General features: G+C 39.1%; 1 protein-coding gene across 18 annotated transcripts in view; it reads left to right on the top strand.

The window, feature by feature from the left end:
- The window catches only part of PLEKHA5 (pleckstrin homology domain containing A5), a 211,472-nt gene that overhangs the window by 75,761 nt on the left and 114,419 nt on the right, over positions 1 to 21,292 (top strand). The window contains exon 1 of one of the 18 annotated variants that reach the window (XM_031444024.2): positions 5,614 to 5,789. The exons of the other annotated variants lie outside the window; for them this stretch is intronic. The gene's annotated coding sequence lies outside the window, so the exon portion shown is untranslated. Of the gene's footprint in view, positions 1 to 5,613; positions 5,790 to 21,292 lie in introns of those variants that run through there. 18 annotated transcript variants of the gene reach the window in all.

The raw sequence follows: 21,292 nt of genomic DNA on the forward strand, positions 1-21,292 counted from the left end.
CAGATTTTTGCAAATACATGTCCCAGATTTTGTAGAGACTCTTCCTGTCACTTTTTTTTTTCCATTGAACATTGCCTGGGCTCACTCTTGCTATATGTTTGGGGGGAAAAAATCCCAATTGTATTAATTATTAAGATCACATATTTTAAAAAATCACAATGCTTCTACTTTTTCTTTTTCTTTTCTTTTTTTTTTTTTACTTAATACCCTCTGAAGATCTCCTAGTGAGAAAGCAGTAAAATATAAAACGTTTTTCACCAACAAGATACACAGTGTCAGTATTTCATGACTGATTTTACTGTGTTGTACTGAGAAGTGTCATCAGTTTGTCCCAGAGAGGAAAGTGGTTGACAGTGGTGGCTGTGGCTGTTCCTAATGTGTGGTTTATTTGTCATCTTCAAGAGCCTGTTGCTTGAGGCTAGGGGTGGAAGTGGGAATTGACTGCAAACAGGGCATGAGGGAATTTTTAAGAGGTGATAGAAATGCTCTAAAACTGGATGCAGTAATGGTTGTGCAACCTGTGAATTTATTACAAGTCATTACCGGGATGAGCTTTATGAATGTAAATTTAACTTCAGTAAAACTAAAAAAAAAAAAAAAAAAAAGTTTTAGTCCTTCTTGCCTCATATTCAGTACTTCTAGCTCACTGTCAATTCCTCTCTTCACAATTACTCTCCTTTCTTCCCCCACCTCTTCCCACGCTGCTTAGCTACTGAAAATCCCTTTTCGATAATGCTGCCTCCTTCATAAACTTAACTGCCCTATAGATCTCGTTCAGATTGTGGGTTTAGGGGGTCCAATATCTGAATCCAAATTCCAATACTGATTGTCTGAGTGAGGCTGGGCAATTCTCTCAAGCCTCAGTCTCCAGATCTATACAATAGGTAGAATATTAACAGGATCTATTGCATAGGGATGTTGTGACTGTTAAATGTAACCATGTATTTGAAACATCCTATAAGTGCTATTTATTTATTTGTTTATTTATTCATTTATAAAGAACCTTAGTGGTTGCGTAAGTAGAGCGAGGTCGTAGCACTAGAATCAAGCTGTATGAACACAGCACAACTGTACCACTTTCCAGCTGTGTGTTAGTGGGAAAGACAGTGAACAAAGCTCTTTGCCTTTATTTTCTCATCCCTGAGAGTTTAAATACAGTTATCATCTAAGGTTGTTTTGGGGCAAATGATACAACCCACGAAGAGTCTGTAGCACAGTGCTGGACAAAAAATAAGGACTCAGTAAGTGCGTGGTGTTATTAAGCCTCTTGACGACCCAGTCCCACCTCAGCCTCCTCCAGGCTGATTTTCAACCCTGCAGTACTATTAAAACCATGTTCACAGGGTTTGCAGTGATGTTTGGTGGATAAATGTTGGTCTTTCTCAGTCATCATTCTACTTGACCGTTCTGTCCTTGACAGTCTGGCCACTTCCATGCAGTTTCCTTCCTTGGTTTCCTCGATATCACTCCTGGTGGTGGGTGCCCCTGCCATTCTGATCTCCCCTCTCGGGTTCTTTATCTGGCTTCCCCTCTTCTTCTATAAATTTGTATCTTTGGCCTTGATCTCTTTTTTGAACCCCAGCTGTATATTTCCTTCAACCTAAAGTATCACCAGGTGGCTGTCAGGACGCTGAAGTGCACCTGTTTCAGCTGATTCTCCCTCCTGTCCTCTCTCCTCGTGCCGAACTCTCTCCCTGAAATGCAGCCCTTCTGCTTGTCTTTTGCATCCGTCTTCTCTGGCTCAGTTAGTTGCCTCATTGTGCCCGGTTGCCTCAACCAGAATCCTTGTAGTTAGTTATCTGTCTGACCCCTACTTCCAGTCCAGCACCATATCCTATTGATTCTGTCCATAAAATCTCTCAACTTCACTGTCTCATCTCCAGTCTTCCCCTTGTTGTACTACTTTTGAATCTCCCTCCAATTCTCATATCACTAGTCAGTCCCCGGCCATTAATCTCCCTTCCTCCGTCCATTTTCTACGTAATATTTAAAACCGTAAGTAAGACCATGTCATTGCACTATTTAAAAATATTTCATGTCTCTGAAAAGCTTGCAGTGATCAATTTGTTCATTCATGTATTTGGTAAACTCTAGGATTACTTTAAAAAATCTTTCATAAACTGTCCGTGCACCTTGCTGGGCTCTTTCTGCTTTGCCGCCCCCGTGCCGTCCACACACGGAACTGCCTTTCCCTTGCGTTATGAACCTGCCCTGGCTTTATGCCTTGCCCACGTTGTTCCTTTGTATCCTCCTACTGAAGTATCCATCCACCTTTTTGTACCTGAACATGCTCATTTTTCCTGCCAGTCCTGCTCAAATGTTAACTGATCTGTGGATCATGCAGAATTATTGTACCCGTAACATACTTCTTCCTTCTCCATGTCTAACATTGTCTTTTAATTATTTATGTGTCCGTCTCACTCTGGAAACTCGTGGGTACAAACCGTGGCTGTTAACCAGAGGAAGCTCAAAGGCATGTAGGAATGGTCAGATTGAAAGATTTTTGAAGCCTGAATGCGTGTGCGAGAGTGTTTTTTTAGCTACCCAGTTGATTCTGATGTGACCCTCTGGTAAAAAACAAAACAACCACAGATTGCAATATAGGGTGCGAGTGTTCATTTCCATGCTCCCCCCCTCCCTTCCGTCCCCGTGGTTAGTCATCAAATGAATGCCAGGTACATCTATGTCACTGAGAGATCCACCCACCCTCACACGCATACACACAGTGATGTGCACTAGAACTGTATGCAGTTTTCAGAGGTTACTCACTCATCATAGAAATAGGTTAGATCTCTGGTTGAATTTTTACAGATACATCCATTCGTACTGGGGTAGCATCTGGGAAGCTTTTTATCAGGTTTTGTAGGTAGAGAAAAGGGTAAGCAAGTGAATTAAAGAATGAGTGATGAAAGAGAAAGGTTTTTTTTAACTTTTTTTATTGAGTTATAGTCCTTTTACAATGTTGCGTCAAATTCCAGTGTAGAGCACAATTTTTCAGTGAGAAAGATTTAAAAGAAAAAAAAAACAGGCCCTCTAGGTAAGATCAAAGGATCCATGTAATTACAAGACGACCTCAAATTTAAATCAGAATGCTGAGGTGGAACGTAGAGGAGAGAGGAAATTCAGGTTGAAGAGTCATGGAGTGATACGGAAGAGTTCAAGAAGTGCGTTTGAAAAGGGACGTACAGTGCAGCGTGCTGAAATCAGGGCCTCTCTTTCCTGTTTTCGTATCTTCCTGTCTTTCCAAAGTTGACTCCTTCATTCTGCTTTTTAACACATGACCCTGACTCTTCCGTTATCCAGAGTGTGAAATGCTTCCTGCCATCTGCTTCCAAGTACCATCCCAGAATAATGAGCCTCTCTTTCCTCTTGTCTCTCGTCCCGGTGTTGACATCTGCTCCGTCTGGCATGCACAGCACCAGCACCAGAAGTTCTCCGGGCCCCAAGCCAGGTCCCAGGTCCTCTGCCGGCCGCACTGCCAGCCCCCTGCCCCGACCTCTCTGTCCCCTCTTTCCTCCCTCTCCCCTCTTTCCTCCCTCTCCTCTCTTTCCTCCCTCTCCTCCCCAGTCCAGATCCTCAGTATTCATCCAGGCATTTACAGAAGTTCACCCCCTCACAAGATCGTTTGTGAAGTCCCCTCATCAGAATGCTTTCTTTCTGGCCTCCAGACTCTCCAGAACATGAAGGTACCTCTCTGCCATGGTGCCCTTACCTTAGTTACTTGTTCCCCGGCCTCCTGGTCCCTGAGCTCTTCCAGAGGCAGAGATAGTCCTTCTTGATTTTGTCTCCACTGTGCAGTGCCTCGCACCATGTCTCATGTGTATAACGTGTTCTCAGTAAATGTTTATAGATCAGAAGTACAGTGTTCGCTTTCAGGGAAGAACTTTCCTCACTCAGGGATCGTAGGGCTTTCCTTGAGTACTTCAAGTAACTTACTCTTTCCACGGAGTCCTCACCCTCACGCACACAGGACACGAAACTCACTAGAGTTAACGGTACACAAGACTTATGCATGTGGTACAACTCTTCGTCATTAATTGCTTTTATTCTTTGTGGCTTCATTTCTTGAGCTTTTTCTCTAGAGATGGAACGCTGAGGTAGCGTACAGCACCCACAGACCTCGCAGTTAGGCCTACTGAACTTCCCTTGACCGACAAGAAGGAGCTGCTTTGGTAGAATGCTGAAGAAACTGGTGTGTTGGCAGTTTTCTTTGAACTGAACACTTTTATTGTCTAGAAAGATATTGGAATTAAATGTGGTTCCACAAATGGTTCTCTATGGTTTTAAAAAAAACTGTAACATTTTATTTTTTACAACCTCTCTGAACCTTTGAATGTCTTGTCCCACCATCTTTGAGGGGCCTTATCTTGGCTGTGGAATTTGTCTATCTCCTCTGCCTTCGTACTTTCCCAGGCCTTCCACATTAGTTCGGGGGTGGGGGTGGAAGGGGGCAAGGCTGCTGTTCACAAAATGAGACATTTGTGTGTGGGGGTGGCATGGACAGCTCGTTTACAACAGGGAAGTGATAGGAGTAGCCAAGAAGGGTTGCGAAGAAAGGAAGAATCATAAATTAGCAGAAGAACCCGTTGAAAGACAGGCCAGCCCCCTCTATCAGTGGTTTGCCGTCCCAGGCTGGGTGTGTGTCAAGTGTATGTGCACTTCCTGTTTTTGCTCGTCTGCCCAAGGTGAAAATGGAAAGTGACCGTTGGAGAATTGTCTGGTTGGTCTGGAGGCGCTGTATGTGCTGTGCTGGATTTCTGTTTCTGGAAGACTGAAATGATCACAGTGGGCAGAAGATAAGCTTCTTGACCATATTTCCATCGTGCGAAACTGTATGGTCTTTGCAGCAACTCCCTCAACAAATTAGTTATTTGATGACATAAACATACATATGCAAAGTGGTGAATTTTGTGTGTGTGTGTGGCATTTTGATAAAAATTGTTCTTGAAAATGCAAAAAAAAATTTAAGTCCTTTTAAAACCTGTGTCAACATTTGGGTGAGGTCTGTTTTACATAAGAATATAATTTATTATAAAATATATAACTTGTAGGTGAGAAAAATGCTATGTGCTATAGTTTGAAGATAGCAGACATTTTTAATAAAGATACTGAATATTTCAGCTTACTAATATTTACTAACATTGTCAAAGGAGAAATTAAAATCCTAACAGATAATCGGTAGATGGTTTTATTTAGAGAATAGACAAGAGGACAGAATAAGAGGTTCAAAAGTAAGATATGAACGGCTTATAGTTTGCTTTATTTATCAGTGGTCAGATTTACTTTGGGGGATCACAACCTGGATATTTTGAAATTTCCAGTCCATTCCAGGATTTTGGATGCATATGTGAACATAGTTAATGAGATATTGAAACCTAAGAACTTGTTTTAATAAAAGTATAGAAATGATTTCCAGTTGCATCAAATCAAATGAACCACAAAAATCATGAAGTTAAAAACAAATCTGTTATCATTTGGTGGTTCTGTTTAGTTCATTGCAGTTAACAATCTTTGGTTGAGTTTGCAGCTCTCCGAGTTTGTTTGGAAGTAGGCCATCGCAAGCCGAGATGAAATACCAAATCATTTAAATTAGATACTGAGCATGCTCACATGAAGTACTTATTCTTGGAGACTGCAGTGTGGTTCAGTTTTCTTCTAGTGGAAATAGCAGAAAAGAAAATGGTGGGCCCTTTTGTCATCATTCTCTCAGAGAGCATGTGATTTGTCTTTTGGAAACCAGAGGCCTGAGACAAAGAGAAGAATGCAGGTTTTTAGCAAAAGGCCGTTTGGTGAGTTAATTGGCTGTTTTATTCTGTTTTGTAATTCCTAGCAAGGCTCTGCCTTTCCTCGTATCTGCTGCGTGTTTTGTACTAAGCTGATACATGTAGCAAGTAACTTAGCTGAGATTGGGAGAAAATTGTTTCTGCTGTCCAAATCTCACTCTTTTGAAATATCTTCAGTCTATTTCTCAGGTGACAAGTTCGTAAATTGCTACGATGATATTTATTCCTCAGTGTTCTCCACAGATTTCCCTTGCTCCCTGGTGCTGAGTAACGCTGGCAGAATTATGTGCTCGGAGAGTTCAGGATTTGTCTGCGTGGGCAGTTCAACGTTTTTGTTCTTGTACTTTAATTAAATTAGAATTTTTTTTCTTCCACATTTTAAAACTGTATCTGATATAGTAGTAGCCTAAGAGCAAGAAATTTTCAACTCTAGCTAATAAAGTAATGTGTCAGAGCAAGAATTCTTTACAGAAAATGAGAGTTGTGGTCCCATATGTTGTGGTGATATGTACATGTTGTTAAATAGGTGGTTCAAAAAAGAAGTTGGCTTTGTAAGATACTTGGTCATTTAAAATACTCTGAGATAAAAGGAGATTGACAACATTTTGAAAATATGTTATGATTATCCAGGATTCGTATTTGGCATTCGTTCTGTTTTTAGTTATTGAGTCAGCTCTACAGAAGTGTTGGAGCACAAAAATAGTTTTGCCATTTGGGTCTCTTCTTACTTCGCTTGAGCTCATATTATGGTGATTGCTAGAAAGATATTCTTATTTGAATGTTTTGTGATTATTTTTGTTACTCAACATCTTCATGTTTTACCATGAAGTTAAAAAGGGCAATTTTTTTCCATATTATGTTCTCATAATATTAAGTAACATTTAAAAGCTATAAGTTATTATTTCATAAAGAACATGATTTTGATGATATACTTTCATAGATGAACTTGGCAATCACATCTTCAGCGTATTCTCCTAGGAATTAAAATTGCATACTCTGCTCGAGATAAATCAAGGAATTAAAGTTGCATACTTGCTCAAGATAAATCGTATTTTTTTTAAAGATTTGAAGAAAAAGCATAAAATTACCATGTTTATTTCCTTGGGGAGAAATCATGTTGGTGAGTCAACAGAAATGTCAGGTAGGGAATTTGAGGTATACAGGGTGCTGTTAGGAGCTCTAGAAAAACGATGCAGGGGTGGGAGGAATAGGAAGAGAATACTAAAAGCCTAGGGCCTTCAAATGCCAGGCAATTATGTGATGCTTTCCTAAAATATCTTTATTTTGAGAACTGCCCCCACTATGCCATTTTCCAGGATTGGCACATGTGAAGGAGGTGGGCGTATACTTAAGCTTGTATATTCATGGGAAGGGAGGATTAGCAGTTAGAGAGGAGGACTAGGTGACAATACTCAAAAATCTATTCCCACTTCTAAAACCTGACTCACTTGTGTGCCCTTGGGCAGCACACACACCTGTTTATTTCCGCTTACTTTAAATATAATATTTTACCATGGTAAAGAGGAGGTTCATTTAAGGTTTCTGAAGTAATAAGATGGTTTCTTGGCTTGTTGCAAAGATTCATGAGGTTTATAAGTCACTCACAGCTGCCATGGGGAAAAAAACAAGCAAGTATTGCTTTTACAGAGTCATATCAACTGCTTTCTTTCTTAATTAAAAATATTTCAAATGTATAAGTCCTCTGTGGTCTCTGAAACTAATTTTTTAGAAATACATTTTCCCTGTATGTTATATAATTACAGGATTGCAAATTTTAACTCTTTCCCCCATATTTACTCATGAAATAATCATGAAATGTTCATGGCAAAATGACAGTTTACACTGTTTTCTCTTATGTATTTAGTCCTTTACCTCTAATCATAGGTCTTCCTAGATCTTCAGTAGAAGATAAATGGATAATAGAAGATCTGTTAAAGAAAAACCTTAAGAAATATTGAGGAAATGAAAAGAGGGGAATATGAAAAGAAAAATTACTGGTGACAAGGATTTCCCTGCCAGGTTTCTGAAGATGAAGCATATACCCATATATTTTGTTCATTTCCAGATCATTAAGTTTGTGTACTAACTTATGTAACTTAACATCTGCCGGTTAAGGAGCGTTTATTTCCCTAGCTTTTATGAAATTTAGCAGTGCTTAACAATCCCAAGTGATGGTACTTGAAAATAGGGTCTGTGGTCAAGTAAGTTTGGGTAATAAGGGGCCAGAAGGACACAACTGCTTGGCCTTTAACATCATGTTAAGAACTTCTTTCCTCTGGAATATGGTTTACTTTTGAAAAGAAAAACCAACACATGGTATTGAACATTTAGTAAACATTTTAATGATGTTTAATAATGCTGAATATTTATTTCTTATATTGAAATATCTGGGGAAATGAAAGAATTACGGGTTTGCATTTATCTTCCAGAAAATTGCCTCAATTCTCTTCTCATTTTGCATTTAGAAAAACAATATTAGAATTATAATAGAAATGGGATGTGTAGGGTATGATTAAATTTGGTGGTGGTAATAGTGATGTAAGCTATAATTACATTTTTGAAAGCACCCCAAACGCTAGAAGTGTAGGCAGTGAATACTCTGTGAAGGATTTGAGGCACCATATGAGCAAGTAAAATAAAAAAATTAGAAAATTCTCACAAGTTCTCATTCTCTCTCTCTCTCTTTTTTTTTTTTTTTTTTTTTTGAGAGGGAGGTAATTAGGTTTATTTAATGGAGGTACTGGGAATTGAACCCAGGACCTCATGCATGCTACCACTGAGCTATACCCTCCCCTCTCCTTCATTCCTTAAAGCTAATCCTAGATTACTCCCATGGAGAAACAAATTAGTTTTTAAAATATGATATGTAATGGGAAGTAACTGGTATTTGTAATCTGGTGGGCCTAGATTCCAATCTAGCTTTTGCAACTTGTAACTGTAGGCAAGTATCTGCATTTCTGTATTTTCCATGTTTTCAGTAGTAAACAGAAATCTTAATACTTCCAGATATACGGGAATTGCATTTTATAAAAAGAACCTAGCATGATGTTAGTCACAAAGTAGGCGTTGAATGTTTGTCTCTTTAATTCCCCCCCCAAACAATTAACGTATTTTCTATATGATTTTTTTCAAAATATTACATATTCTATTTGAAATACCAGATTCACAAAAGTATACTGATTTATAAGTAATAATATACTTGGACTCTCTTTATAATTATATATATTTTTTAAACCAGAATGTACACATGGTAAAATGTTAAAAGGGCCTCAGTTGCTTAGCCAACTTTTATAAATAGAGTAATTGCTGAATACCTGTTACGTTCCAGCTGTGTTTAGCCTGGTAGTCAAAGTGATGAATATTTTAGCTAAAGAAATACCTCAAATTTGTTTGTATAACTCTATAAACAATGGTAAATGAATCAAATCACATTTAATGGAGTGTGAGCTCTTAAATTAATGGAAACCCAACAGTGCCTGGTACAGAGTTGGCACTCAATAAATGTTTATTGAATTAAAATTTTTCCTTTTCATGTTTTTCAATCCATATCAATGGATAACCTGTTTTAGAGCTTATATTTTGTTTCTTTGTTCTTTACTTTCCGAGGCTTGCTGTTTGTTTAAAAACAAACCCTTTTCATACAATTATTGTTTAAGAAACATATTAAAATTATGAGACTCTATTATGTAATCTCCATATGAGCCGATAATATGAGTTGATAGGGACTGTAATAATTCTTTGTTGACCATGATAGAATTTTGTAATTATTTGGAGCCAAGAACTCTGGAACTCTACGACCCATCTTTTGAAAATGTGGTGAAAACCGGGCCATCGTAGCCCTCCTAGAGCAAGGTTGTTCAACTATCAGAGATTGAATGGGTGCAAGGGTTGGTGTTGGAAGAACACCTCAAATACTATGTCTTTAGGGCCATGGCCATTGTTCACTAGCTTCTCTCTAGTGCATTTCTTCTAACACCAGCTTTTTGGCAAATTCAAGGTCAGTTAGCTGACTCGATATAAAACTATTTTAACAAGGGCTCAGAGGCGTAAACGATTTAAGATATGTGCTTCAAAAGTACATGTATATGGCGGGGGAGGGTAATAGCTCAGTGGTAGAGCGTGTGCTTGCATGCATGAGGTCCTGGTCCAGTACCACCACTAACCAAAAAAAAAAAGAAAAAAATTAAAATACTTAAAAAAACCCCAAAAGTACATATATATGTAATCCCATTACTTAACCTAGCCTGGCATAACTTAACTGTTTAATTAGGCCATTAATGGATGGTCTCTAAACCCTCAGCACTTCATGGGCGTTTACCCTCAGTGTTGTGTTGATGGCGCCCAGATGGCCCGCTCCATGTCAGGCTGTCAGCCTCTTGACTGCAGTTCCTGACAAGTGATTCTTTCCTCATCTTGATTCTTCTTGGCAACCATTTATCAAGTACTTGCTTGCATTTCTAGCTCAAACATTTAGTCTGAGAATCACATTTCAGTCTTTCTGTTTCTCGGGTTCTTTTTGCTATTTCTCCCTGTTAATCTTCGATTCACTTATCCAGATCTTTGCTGCACCCATCACAGGAGAAAGCTACTTTCAGTTAGCCACATGCAAAAAGGATCAGTCTGGCTAACTCACTCTGAGCATTTCAGTTTTGTGTAACCCATATTTCCTCCAGTGTCATCGGCCTGAGCACTAAAAAGTAAGAACTATAGGTCAGAATAAAAGTTGAACATTTTAACAGCAGCAATAACAATAGCCTTACATCATTTCCAGACAGAAATATCTTCCTCCCACCCATGTTAAGCTTAATGTCAGAATGCAAATGGACCGTCTCAGGGGCTACAGCGTCTAAAATGTCTGTTTCGTTTGATTGACTCGCCATCCACATGCTCTCCTTGCCAAATCCGCTGCACGTTTGTCTTTGGTGTTGAGCCTTGAAACGGTCTGAATTACAATGTACTATATTTTGATGTAAGAGTGCTTCCTCCTCAGCAGCGCTTCAGCCCACTGGCCCTGAGCCAAATCGGTAAACTTCTTCTCTTTCCTCCTGACGTTTTTTCTTCCCCACTAACCTGAATGCTGCCTGGGAGGTTACAGGATGGCCACTGTTCCCTTCCTTTCCTTGAGTCTCTAGGCTTCTGCCTCTTCAGTGAAACGCATCAGACTCACGTGGAGGTAAATTACCTGTTGGTGGCCTGCCTGGCCGGCCCACTTACTTTAGTGACTCTGTTTTGATTTTGCTTTGAAAAATTGATAGTTTGATTTGGTTAGTAGTTTAGGCTCTTGTTCTGATAACTCTGTTAAATCTAAATTTGATTTAAACTGTGGTTTTCTTGTGATTAGGTTAATTTAACCTAAGAGTATGCAGGTCTCGAATCCTTATTTATTCTGAGTAGAGAGGGTACAAATGTAACTGAATCTGGGTGCAAGGACTCCCACCTACCCAGGGCAACTCAGGAGCCTGAGGATGCTCTGCAGATTGACGTCGGTCTCGTTTGGTTTCTGAGAACGGAGATAGACCAGGTTTCTTATTAAGCCTAGTGTAGAATTGGTGTTTTGTGGTTTAGTAGCCGTATTTACTCCACTGTAAATGACCAGACATTGAATATGCAATTTAGAGAACCTTTAATAAAAAATACATGTGTTAGTAAAATTCTGCAAGTGTTCCGAGTTTTTTTATAGCTGACATTTTTAAAGTTATGGTAAGTCTAAGATCTACTTTGTAAAGATAGAAAATCACAAGTCTAGAACAGAGGATCTGTGACTTATTTAACACCATCATTTTGCAGGGCTGATTTCTGGTGGAAGAGGTTCAGAATTAGGGATCAGGATCTTCTCCCAGCCTCCATGATGATAGCTTGTCTGGTATCTAGCACACATCTTTGGGCTCTTTTCAAGTGCAGATGAACTATGATAGAACATTTTCTCCTGTCTGTCAGAAAGGAAGGTATGCTTTAGATACAAGCATAAATTTTTCTTGGAGCTGTGCTTTTTCCTTAAGAATAAATCTCTGAAATTACAGTTGGAGTCAATGAGAAAGTATGATTTCTGTCTACTAAAAGCAACTTTTTAAGTGTATTTCAGAAACATATCTTTCCTTTGAGGCCAAGTTGCTTATGGCAAGAAAGGGAGAATCGCAGCAGTTATCATCCAGCCAAAAAACCCATCTGGGAGATGGATAACTTAATCTTAGTAAATAATGCAAAAACCCTTCTGTACCAAAAAGTAGAGATTATAGGGCAGAGGATGTGAAGATCGGGAAACTTAATCAGCATGTCTGTTTCCTGGTTGGTCAGAGACGTCCTCATTTTCACTACCTTTTCTCCACTTCCCTAAAGAGTTAATTAATAAGGAAGCAAGAATTTTTTCCGTAACCAAAGAGTTGACCTCTTCATAGATTTTAGCAATGATGTTTGATAGTTACCAATGTCATTGTGGACATTAACGTGAGGCTTGGCAAATCAGATGTTTTCTAGGGCTTATGTAGGAAGACCCTGCACCCCTTGTACCCTTTTCCTTTTCTAATACTTAAAAATTATACAATAGTTAACATTTTAAACCTTGTAATGTGCATGTAACAATTATGACTGTATTGCACATTTCAGTTATTTTTAGGAGCTGAGAAGTGATTTAATATGAAATACCGAATTCCTCTTTTAATGCTAGAGTTATATGTTTGTAAATAATTTTAAGAGAAAACAATTTGTTGTTCAGTTTCTCTTTTTCCTCCTGTGTTTTTTGTTATAACAAACTTGAATCTTGGATTGTGTTTTCCTCTGTATAAAATTGTTCTTAAGAATAATTGAAGCTCCTTGAGCAAGGGACTAAGATGGTGACTTTTAGCAGTGTTGGGGGATAGTGTTAGGGCTGGAATAGAAAGAAGAGTGTAGCTGTAGGAGCAGTTTTTGTATTTAAAACAACTAGACTGTGAGTCTAAGGAAAGGAAGATAGTGGAAGTTGCCCCTTCACAACTTTGGGACTTTGTTCTTGGGTCTTGTAAAAGCCCCTCTCCCAGCTAAATAATGGTTCCTGGATGCACACTGATCACATCCTAGTCCCTGGAAGCTGGAAGTTCACCTTATTTGGCAAAGATTTTGTACCTTGAGATGGGAAGATTATCCTGGATCATGGGAGCTGAGACTAAATATAATCACAAGTGTCCTTATAAGGGGAGGTGGTCGGGGGGAGACTTCAGGCACAAGGGTCACACACACAAGATGGAATGATGGGGCCAACAAGCCAAGGAATGCTGGCAGCCACCATAATCTAGAAGAGGCAAGAAACTGATTCTTTTCAGAGGGATCGTGGCCCCAGCAGTACCTTGATTTCGGTTTAGTGAAAATGATTTCTGGCCTCCAGAACTGGGAATAGATTTCTATTGTGTTAAGCCACCAGTGTGATGGTAGTTTGTTACAGTAGTCACAGGGGACTAATAAAACACCACCAAACTGGGTTCACTGGGACAGTCACCTTCCACCTTTGTCATGTAAGCCTTCACAAATCTCTGCCAGGCTGCACCGTTCCTTCTATGAGACCTGTCACACTATCAGTGGGTTTGGACAATCTCAAAGGGCGGAACCGAGTCCCCAGAGGCTTGGGGATTTTTAATCCTGCTTAGCTGGGGCACTTGGAGGAACTTCTGCGTAAACATATCTGCCTTGTTCTAAAAAGCATTATAAGACAATTTGTTTAAAAATTTAAGAACAATGCAGAGAGAGAACATTAAAACAAGTAAGAAAGACGACATGTGGAAAAGTAGTGATAGAAAAATTGCGAAGTCAGGAGAGACTGAGTGAGTCACTTGACCTCTGCTGGCCTTTGACTCTTGACTTCAGAGATAGGCCCATTATTACCATCTGGGTTAGAATTAGGTGGAAAATTGTAAAGTGCTCTTCACACATTAACTTGTTTTATAACTGTCATTATCATGTTGAACCCCATGCCCACAGTGCTGCTAATTGAATATTTGGGAGAGATGGAGTTCTTTTTCCTCTTCGTAAATTAATACAAAACATTATGCAAATCATATATCTGATAAGAGACTTGTATCTAGAATACATTTTTAAAAAACTCCTACAACTCAATCATCAAAAGACAACTCAGTTTTTTAAATGGGCAAAAGATCTGAATAAATGCTTCGCCAAAAAAGAGTAAGTACCTGAAAAGATACTAAACATCATTCGCGATCACAGAAATGCAAATCAAATCCATAATGAGCTCTCACCTCACATCCACTGGCATAGCTGTAATCAAAAAGATGGGCAGTAACGCATGTTGGCAGTGATGTGGAAGAATTACAGCTCTCCTCCTTGGCTGGTGGGAAAGTACAATGATGCATCGGCTTGAAAAGCAGTTTGGTAGTTCCTCAAGAAGTTAAACAGCGCGTCAGCAAGTGACTGGGTAGTTCCACTCCTTGGTGTATATCCAAGAGATTTGAAGACATATGTGGTTACAAAACATGGACGTGAACACACAAAGCAGCATTACTCAGAAGAGGCCCAAAGTGGAAACAACTCAAATGATGACTCGTAAATGGATAAATAAAATGTACTCTATCCATACAGTGGAATATTGCTTGGTGACAAAAAGAAATGAAGTCCTGGTACATTCTACAACATGAATAAATCTTAAAGATATTATGCTAAATAAAAGAAGTCATTCACCAAGGACCACATATATGATTCGACTTATATGGAATATCCAGAATAGGGCAATCCGTAGAGACAGAAGATACATTGGAGGGTTCCAGGGACTGGGGAGTTGGGGTAATGAGGAGTGACTGCTAATGGTTGCAGGTTTTCTTTCGGGGTGATGAAAATGTTCTAAAGCTGATTGTGGTGATAGTTGCACAGTTTTGTGAATATCTAAAATTGAATATCAGTTGAATTATACAATTTAAATGATTGAATTCTATGGTATATGAGTCAAAAAAAGCTGTTATTTTTAAAAGTAATACTAGGTCATTGTAAAGAAATTAGAAAATACAGAAAACTATAAAGGCTGTAAAAAACTACTGGTAATTTCAGTAAACAGAGAAAGCAAGAACTTGCCTTCCAGCTTTTCTCCCTGTGTGTGCCCCCACATGTACAGACTTTCTTCTGTGATAGGGGTCATGTGGAATACACAACGTTATAATTCTGTCTTTTCACTGACCATTTAATTTGAGCATTTTCAAAAAGATTTTTTAAAATAATTTTTATTGTAAAAAGTGATACATGCTTATTTTAGAAAATGTAACAAGTAGAAAGGAAAAAATAATCATTCACAATCTTTTTTTAAGATTGATGTTTTTCTGGCTTTTCATTTTTGCGTGTTCAGTTTTAACGCAGTTTTAATTGAATAATTCTAGCTCTCCTGACTTCAAATGACTTTTCCATGTCTAAGTTACATGGTTTTTTTCCTCTCATTTTAGAATGTCTGTTAGTTCACTCTTTCAGTCACTTTCCTTTTAATTTCATTTTGAAGCACCAGAGTTACTGAGTAGTAAGATAGAGGAAGTAGTTGAATTTCAGTCATGTTGAGTTTGGAAAAATAGATGAAATTAGTGATTCTATGCTTCTTTCTATTACAAGGGTATAAAATTTTTAAATATGGGGTAGCCATCAACCAAAGACAAAGGAGAAAGAATTTGTTTGGTTTTAATAAAAATATAAAATGTCTGTTAAACGATTACTTTTAAGTGAATGTGTTGATAAGTAGATTTTAAAAAATTAATCTATGCTCGCATATTTAGTTTTAATCTTAAGGACTTATAACTTTGGAGATGTTATGTGACCAGTGTGTTCATAAACTCACCAGTCATTTCACGTGCTTCACGTTGGCAGTTGCTGAGGGCCTGTATCTTATGTAACCCCCACAGCAGTGTCTGGGAGAGGTGCTGTTATCCCCATTTCAGAATCAGGAAAACACGTTGAGAGCAGTTCTTTGTTTGAAGTTCACAGAGCTTGTAAGCAGCAGAGCCAGAGTTTAAGCCCAGATCTGTGTGACTGCAAGGTTCTTCCTCTCTAACCTCAAGACCTCTTCTGAACGTGTTGATACTGTCCAGGTCCCTGTGCTGGATTCTGGTGAGCCTCAGACAGCTCTTAGTCTGGCCAGTAGACAGGAATAGGGTCTGGAAAGAGAATTTCTGTCAAATAATTAAACACACATGGGAACAGGTGACTTAAATCTCCAAAGATGGGCGACTGATCCCTCTGGGCAAGTACTGAGGACCGTGAGGGAAGCGTGCAGAGTGTGAGGAAGTGATCCCTCCTGCCGGGAATCCGAGAGTGTGGGTGGCTTCCCAGAGCAGACAACGTCTGTGTTGGGTTTTGAAGGGTGATTAAGAATTTGCCAGGCAGAAAAGCAGGGGTGGGTAGCACCCAAAACAGAGTGACTGGCAAGACCAAAAATTTGTCGAGCTCTTTGAGGAACGGTTACTCCAGTGCTGTGAGAGCCCAGGGGTGGGTGAGGTACCTGGTGGGGGAGCTCAGGCAGCTGAGGAGGGCAGCCACAGGAGCCCCTGGGGACCATTTTGAAGGGTGTGCATAGGAGAGCAGAACAGGACAGATCTGTTGTGTTGGAAAGATAAAGCTGCAGCAGTGTGGAGGTGCATTGGAGGAGGAGCAGGTTGGGCATGAATTCTGTAATGTTTGAAATTGGGACGAGGATCTCAAACTATGGCAGCAGAAAGGGAGAGGGGAGAGATGCAGTGGGTGTTAAGGAGGCGGAATCATGGGGTTTGATGAGCTGGGGCAGGAGATAGCAAGAGGGACGGGAGGGACTGCTGTCCAACATTTGGATTATGTTTGAGGTGAGAAATTAAGGAAGGAAGCAGGTTTAACTGGGAATAAAGAGGTTTGGACATTTTGAGTTTGAAATATGGTAGGATATTCCTTTTGCTGAGAGAGCACAAATTAGATACAGGGCTGCACAGAGCAGGGAAGAGTATCAGGGCAAAGAACTAGATTAGAGTGCATAGGTTTAATTAAAACAGCAGTATGTTACTGAGTAACAACTGGGGTCATTAAATAAGGAGTGAATTAAATTACTTAAGGATGGAGGATGTAAATGAAGGAGGGTTGAAGATAGAACCTTAAAGGAAACCACATGTCTAGAAGAAATGGGCAGCATGGGAGAAGCAGGTGTAGGAGTGAGGGTAGGAAAACCAGTAGGGGGAGCATTAACTGTACCAGGTGCTGTGCATCCGTCCTGCGAGATGATGGCTGAGAAGCAGCCTTTGACACTGTCCATTGGGAAGACATCAGCGACCTTCACTGAGTGGGTGGGGAGGACAGAAGTGAGATGACCGTCAGTAGAGGAGTGAAGTGAGTAGGGGAGTGCAAACAACTCGTGTGAACTAGTCTTTTGGCCAAGAAAGGAAAGAGAAATTCATTGACAAGATGCGTCAAAGTGTGGAAATGACTGAAGTGTGTTTTTTAGCTGGTGAAATAGGAGCCAGTAGAGAGAAGACTGAAGATGCAGGAAACAGAAGGAACAGTTGTTAGATGAGGTCCCAAGGAAGTTAGCAAGCAGGCAGATCAAGGATGTAGAACCGTGGAGGAGGGCAGCATCTTATCTTCTGAAGGCTTGAAGGAAGAAGTAAGCGTGGGCATGACTACAGTTAAAGATTTGAGCTGTAGGGCAACAAAAGTTTACTTGGGGGCACACAGGAGGGATTGGATAGGTGGCTTAAAGGAGAGTGGCAAAAAATTTTAGAGTAGCTGCCAAAGGGAGAATAAAAGCTAATTAAAAAGTTGCCTGCCAAGTGGTGTTAAATCTGAGCTGGAAACCGGGAATTGTTCATCATATCATTCCGCGGGGCTAGATGCTGGCTTTCCTTTGAAAGCAGGCATCTTTCCTTTCCTTTCCTTTTCCTTTTCCTTTCCCTCCCCCCCTTCCCTCCTCTTTTCTTTCCTTTTCTCCAAGAATTTAATTGGCTTACTTAGAAACTAGTCCATCCTTTCTTTTGAATACTTGGAATCCCTGTCAGTTTAAGTTTGTTTAGGGTAGCCAAAAGTGGTTTTTTTCCCCAAATGTGCAATATAAAAATATGTTATGAGTTATAAATAATACAGAAGTTGTAACAGAATCCAGACATTGAGTAACTATTGTGTTGTACTGCCTAGCAAATGGACAGACGAGGTAGTACGGACTCTGACATGTTAACAGCGGAGATTTTAGCCACGTGTGCAAGTGTGCACATTCAGGTTGCATATAAGGAGTTTGGATCCACCCCACCCCACTTCAAGTTACATTTGAAATTTCTAAAAGCATTTTTTATTTGCAACTGTATATTCGTATCCTGAAAAATGTCTTAATAAGCTACATAGAGGACCCAGTCCTATTCCGAGACCCCTTTAAAAAATCTATCTAGCAGTTTTAAAGAAATGTCAAAGTATTTAGCAAATTTAAAGAAATCTGTTCCAACCAATCATTACTGGAGAGCTGAGTTCATCTAGCAGATCTCGGTATAGCTTAAAGAAGTGCTGGGTTTTGGTTTTCTGACTGAATTTGTATCTCCAAAGGTAAAATGATAGTTTAACAATTACTACCCAACTTATAAATAAGATGACTTAGAAAAAGGTTGCATAATATTGAGTTTGATATGAATTAGATTCATTTATATGGTTTTTTTCTACAATACTTACAGCGAAAGGTATGACAATATGATCAATAAAATAAGATTAAATAAGTTCAAAACTAAAGAACATCATTAAATGCAAACTTGGCAAAACATAAAAGTCAATAGAATTGCTATAATGGAATTTTGGTTTAGCTGTTTCCCAGTGTGAAACAGAGTAAGGTATCTGGATGCCATTCACTCCTGAGGAAGGAAAGTAAATCCGACTGAAGTGGTCGCCAGGCCAGCATCGTAGAGTATATTTAGGCACCAGGGAGCTGAGGGAGAGGCTGAGCAAGGATGGGATGATACGTGTGATGTGTGAAGCGGTTGGCATAGGACCGAGCACACTGGTGCCTGATTTGTTTCAGTTGTGCTGGTTGCTTCCATGCCTACTGAGGGAAGAAGAAGGGGACTGAAATCAGGGTTTTGGAGAAATACCTGTGTTTAAGGGACATGAGTAAAAATACAGCACGTGAAGAAAACAGAGCGTGGGTCAGAACTTAAGGAGAATTCAGTGTTGTGGAAGCCAAGGACATAAAGATTTCCAGTCGTCAAAAGCTGCATAGACCTCAAAAGGATGAGAAAAAAACAGAGACCATTGATGTAGCTATTATGAGAATATTGATTGACCTTTGAGAAAGCAGTTTTAGAAGCACAGTTGGTGTGGACTCTAGAGAAGTTGGGCAGAAGGAGAAAGATGGAAGACCCGAGGGAAGAGTACTTTTACATTTAAGAAAACTTAAATAATATTGGCAAGCTTTAGAGAAAAATTAATGGATCACTTTAAGTTACCTATTGCTGCATAACAGGTCATCCCCAAATACGGTGTTTAAAACAACAGTGAACACCCGTGTGGATCAGAAATTTGCTGAGATCAGCTGGCTGGTTCTGGTTCAGGATCATTGGGTGCCGTCTTGGAAGCTGACCGCCACAGGTGGCAGGTTGTAGTCATGAAAGAACACATGTCAGGCGATGCTGGTTATCTCAGTAAGTTAGAGAGTAAAGTCATCTGCCAAGACTTGGTGAGACTAGGAGGAAAGTAGCCTCTCTGGGAGGTGGGGGCATGAATTAAAGAGAAATGGGATTGTCGAGTGGCATGATTTTAGCTGTATCAGAGACAGTGCTCTGCAGAGACTTGGAACAGAGGTTACCAGTAACTTTTTCTCAAGGTGTTTATTTCTGCAGTGTCACATAGCTGAACTGTTATTTCTGCATAAACCCCAGCTCTTGATTTGTTTTTTAATTAAAAAGTTGGGGACACCCGTGACTTTTCTTTTTAATACTACCAAATATTTAACCTAGTTGTCAAGGACACTGCAGAATGAGAAATAAATAAGTTTTATTCTCATTTGGGAAAGACCAAACAAGAACAAGAGATAACAACATATTCTCCTGTATTAAAATAATTCATGATCTTAGTCACAGGATCCCAAAATGCGGTAGAATAGAAATGTTTCTCCATAAAATATTTTCTCCATTAAAAAAAATACATCTAAAGTTGTATGATTGATTTCACTCCAGGGAAAGGGAGGGAGGGGATTTCAGTAAATTGATGCATCTGAAGCAGAACATAGGAAAGGTTGCCTGGATTGGGAGGGTAGGGTCAGATGGGTTGTTTCACTTCTCACTCTGCCTAAATGAGCTTTGAATTACCAAATCACGTGTACATAATACATTTATTTATTTTTGTATGTCAGCAGGCTGTTGAGCATTGGAATCATTGGCCTCTTTTCTTCTATTTTCTTCTATATGTCTATGTATTTTAAAAATACTAATAAGTATTATTCATTTTAAAAGACACTACTATTTGTGTAGTGAGATGTGGCATAAAATACCACAAAATGTGATCATATTTTGAAACTTGAAATGCAATCATATCTCTCAATAACAAGTCTGTTGATTATATTTCTATTTTTAATCCCTTAGGACTGTTTTTTGTTTGTTGTTTAATTGGGGGGGGTCTGCTGTTTGGTTGTGTGTGTGATTTGTTTGGTTTCTAGAAACAACTATAAAAGGTTTGTGATCCATTTTGATATATACTGCTCTGGATTACCTCTGTTTCTTGCTTTACTTCCTGCCATGAATTGACAGTCATAATCTAGATAGAAAGACTAATTTACTCAGTAGTGAATGCTTATAGGTCACTTACTCGTATTTAAAAAGCAAACTAATGTAATCTTTTACATATCCTTATATTTAAAAAATACAATTAAATTCTTTCTGGTTTTAGACTTTAGATAAATTTTTTTTCCTATGAATTTTTTCAGAGGGAAAAATGACCTTCAACCTGATGAACAGCCTGAGTTTCTGCTGTCATTCAGGGAAAAACGTCTAATACCATGTCTTATACAATTGGTTTTGGTGGCTATGGAAGGGGAGAGTCACTAAAAAATGGAAACAGTACAAACACCTTTATTTCTGATTGTGTCAAACACAGTGGAAGAGCAATTAATACATATGTTTGCCAGAGGTGTTTTTTTTTTTCCTTTCCTCAAAAAGCAAATTCACACAAAGAGAAAGTCAAAAATCTCTTCAGTAAAATTTTTTTAAAACCAGTGGTTGAATGCTTTTATCACATTGACTCTTGAATGCAGTTGTAATTTCTCCAGAAAATAGAGAAGTTAATTTGCTTTAAATTGTTACTAGCCGCATCTCCAGGTAAAATGCCCAGTACCGCTTGAGAAAAATGATCAGTCAGCCAACTTGCAATCTGCATGATTAAGCTTGACTGAGGTATTGAAGTGGAGCTTAGATGTTTTTGCCAAAGCCCTGGCAGTGGGCAAGCTATGCCATAACATGGCTCATATTTTAAACAATATAGCCCTATATCTTTTATAAAGCCAAAAAGTGCTCAGAATCTATAATGAATGTGTTAAAAGCCCTGTAGTACACTGTTTGTGAATGTAC

This window comes from Camelus dromedarius, chromosome 25, assembly GCF_036321535.1.
Source record: "Camelus dromedarius isolate mCamDro1 chromosome 25, mCamDro1.pat, whole genome shotgun sequence".
NCBI lineage: Eukaryota > Metazoa > Chordata > Mammalia > Artiodactyla > Camelidae > Camelus > Camelus dromedarius.